Below are 3,518 nucleotides of genomic sequence, written 5' to 3' on the forward strand. Positions count from 1 at the left end.
TGGGCTGAGGGACACCCCTCTCCCCCGTGCACATATTTTGTGCACCAGGCCTCTAGTCCAATATAACCAGCTGGCTTGTGGGAGGGGCAGAGCATATTTTTGTGAATGACCTTCTGTTCTCCCATCCTGCCAGCAGTATTGGAATGAACCCTCATATATGATTCAACCCTGTCTCTGCATAATTGGCTCAAGTAATGATAGGCAGCCCCGACCCATTGGACCAGCCCTTGTGGTTCTTCCTATGATGGCAAGACTCCCTTCAGTAACAACCACCAGAGAACTTTGAAAATATTTTTTCAAAGCTGGAAATTACATAACACACCTGGGGCACATAGCCAGGTCACTGAGAGAGACAAAGGGAGAAAGAGAGTGTGGGTTTGGAATTGTGCTTTTATTCAGGTAAAGCTTGGAGGCCCAAGCTGTTGAGGATTTACTCTTTATGATGAATTTGTAACATAAGAACAAGAGTTTAAAGGAAGGGAAGAGAAAATAAAAATTGATCCAAATGGTCAGTTAACATATTCCACCAAGATCCCTAAAGCAAGAGGGGGGCAGCTCTTTAGTGTTGTGGCTGGTGACATGTTTATTCCAGGCAGCCCTCTTTGAAGTGGAAGCCTCCCCAATCAAAGCTTAAGCCAGGCACCTGCATTAGAAAAAGAAAAGCCAAGTGTCAGGCCTTACACACCTCCTGCCTCTCCTCCAAGCTGCCTCAGTCAAAGTTGATTTTCCTGGATATCTTTCTTCAATTTCTTTCATGTTTTCTCCTGGAGAACATCTTTTTGCTGTGAGGAGGTACCAAGAGATCATGAAACGCAGACAAGGAGATGAATAGGATTTCAATAACCACTAGACATTACATGACAGAGGCAGGATTCCTCAAAAGGAGTGGCCTAGACATCCAGACTGCTCTTCCCAGGGGCAAGGTCTCACTGGGCATAATCCCCAGGTAAGGATGCACCCAGGAGACCTGCCCAGGTGCACTGCAGAGAGCAGGACTCCAGAAGGTTCCTGGCACCCAATGAGGCAGCAGCTGCAACTTGCCAAAGCTTCTGGACCACCAAACGGAGCCATCACAGATGATCCAGTCCCATAGGAGGGGCTGCCACAGCCACAAATTCAGCTGCCTTCCAAGTGTTGGTGTGCCCCATAGTGGCAATAGCCCCTGAATAGTGACATGGACCCAATCACAGGGACAGACACTTTTTGGCCAGTACATGGTCCCTGTGTGAGTGTGTGAGTCCTGCTGTAGGCACTTGTGCTCTGCAAGATCTGCCTCTCCCACCATTATCCCAGCTGTCTCCTGTTATCATCCATGTTGATAACTGGGAATGCGGGTCAAGAAAACGCGATGGTCAACAGGCTTTTTAAAAATATATTTATTGATTTCAGAGAGGAAGGGAGAGGGAGAGAGAGATTGAAACATCAGTGATGAGAGAGAATCATTGATCAGCTGCCTCCTGCATGCCCCCTACTGGGGATGAGCCCACAACCTGGGCGGGTGCTCTTGACCGAAGTCCAACCCAGGGACCCTTCAGTCCACAGGCCGACGCTCTATCCACTGAGCCAAACTGGCTAGGGTGGGTGACCAGCTTTTTGAGAGACAGTTTAAAAGTGATACTGTGCAATATCAGATCCATTTTAAACTCAGCCTTCACTCACAATTGAATGTTATGATAAAACACACACACACACACACACACACACACACACAGTTAGGATGTGGAGGGTCCGTTGAAGACTTATTAAATATGACAGGTCCTGCCCTGGCCACAGTGACTGGGTTGGGGCAGTGTTCAATACATGGAAAGGTCACAGGTTTGGTTCCTGGTCAGGGCACATACCCAGGTTGCAGGTTCGGACCCCCAAGGAGTGTGGGCGGGGGGCTGCGTATGGGAGACAACCGATTGATGTTTCTCTCTCACATCAATGTTTCTGGCTCTCTCCCCATCTCCCTTCCTCGCTCTCTAAAATCAGTGAAAGTCTGTCCACCTGAGTGGGTCTGAGCTCAGGTGTGTCTGCCTAGGGCCCGCTGGTAATGTATGGGTTCTTGACTTCCTGTAGGAAAGATTTCACAAGATGAGTTCCGGTGGCTTTTGAGAGTATGTTTATTAAAGCCGGGGACAATGACACAAACGGAGGACTTAAGGTAGGAGAAGCAACAGGTAGGAAAAGAATAAAGGGGGCCTTGGAGACAGATTCCGGTGTTAGCCGGGATCAAGCTGCTGCTGCCCACTGCTCCCCTGGTTGTAAGTCTTGTGGGGTCCCTTAGAGTTTAGGAGAAAAAAAGAAGAAAAGAGTGTAGATCCTATGATGCCTCATTTGATAGGACAGCTCCTGGTGGTCTGCATTAGACTTGTTAAGCCAAATCCATGGTAGATTTGGGGGAAAATAGTTCACAACAAGGATTAGCCCCTTCTCTGTGGTAAACTGGCCTCAAGTGATCTTCTCAGCTGCCAGGCTGTGAGGAAGCCCACGGAGCCATGTGGAGAGGAACGAAGGCCCAGACCAAATGCTGGGGCACAGCTCCCAGAGGACACCCAGCTCCAGCATTCCAGCAACACAAATGAGCCATTCTGGAAGCAAGTCCTCCAGGCCTAGTCAAGCCACCCAGCCCAGTGCTGTGTGAAGGAGAAACAAGCCTTCCCACATTGCATAACTGTGAGGAGAATATGATTGCTATTTTTTAAACCATGAATTATAACAAAGAAGAAAGATGCTTTGTAATTATGTTCTGTGAATAAAGCTTTTTCAGAAAAGTGATTCTATCTAAATCCAACAATCTTGTATCTCATTACAGAATGTGCTTTCAGTCATTCTGACCAAAACTTTGTTTCTTTAGAGACTTTACTGTCCAGGACAGAAACTGAGATTGTGACCCTATGACTCACTGTTTGGGATCCCGGGTGTAGAAGGAAGGGTGCAGTCAGAGTGTAAGGATGCTTGCCAAATCTCTGATAGTGGCCCCAACATGAGTCTCTCTCAGGAAAGTTGCAGTCGGAATGGACTGGGTGGAGAATGGCTTTAATGGCTACTGGTTGGGTCTCTGGCAATTTTTCTGGGCCACATATGGTGGGTAAGAGCTACGGGACCCTGTTCTGAGAATCCATCACATCCTGAGAGTCAATCTGCCTTTGTGCATGGGAAATGGGAACATGGGCCCCTTCTCATGTTCCAACTTCCCCTCCCACCCAGTTGGGAAACACAGTGAAGGCCATCAGTAAGGGGACTGTGAAACCTCGGGAGCCTGGCCAGCTCTTCAGTCAAGAAAACAGGGCTTTGATCTCACACAGCTTTCGCATGCCCCCTCTTTCCGCATGCCCTGTTTTCTTCTGTTTTCTATAAAACCTTAGATTGGAATGTCTGGGTCATGACAAAACAATAGCACCTGCTGGTGCCCACAGTGCAGCCCATCCACAGACAAGCCCAGAGCCCACCAACATTATTCAAAGTAGCTGACCCTAAGCTGTTTCCTCCGCCCTGCTCTGCCTTTTCCCAGGAAAACACCTAAGGGCTCTGAC

Source organism: Myotis davidii, unplaced genomic scaffold (genome assembly GCF_000327345.1).
Source record: "Myotis davidii unplaced genomic scaffold, ASM32734v1 scaffold1928, whole genome shotgun sequence".
NCBI lineage: Eukaryota > Metazoa > Chordata > Mammalia > Chiroptera > Vespertilionidae > Myotis > Myotis davidii.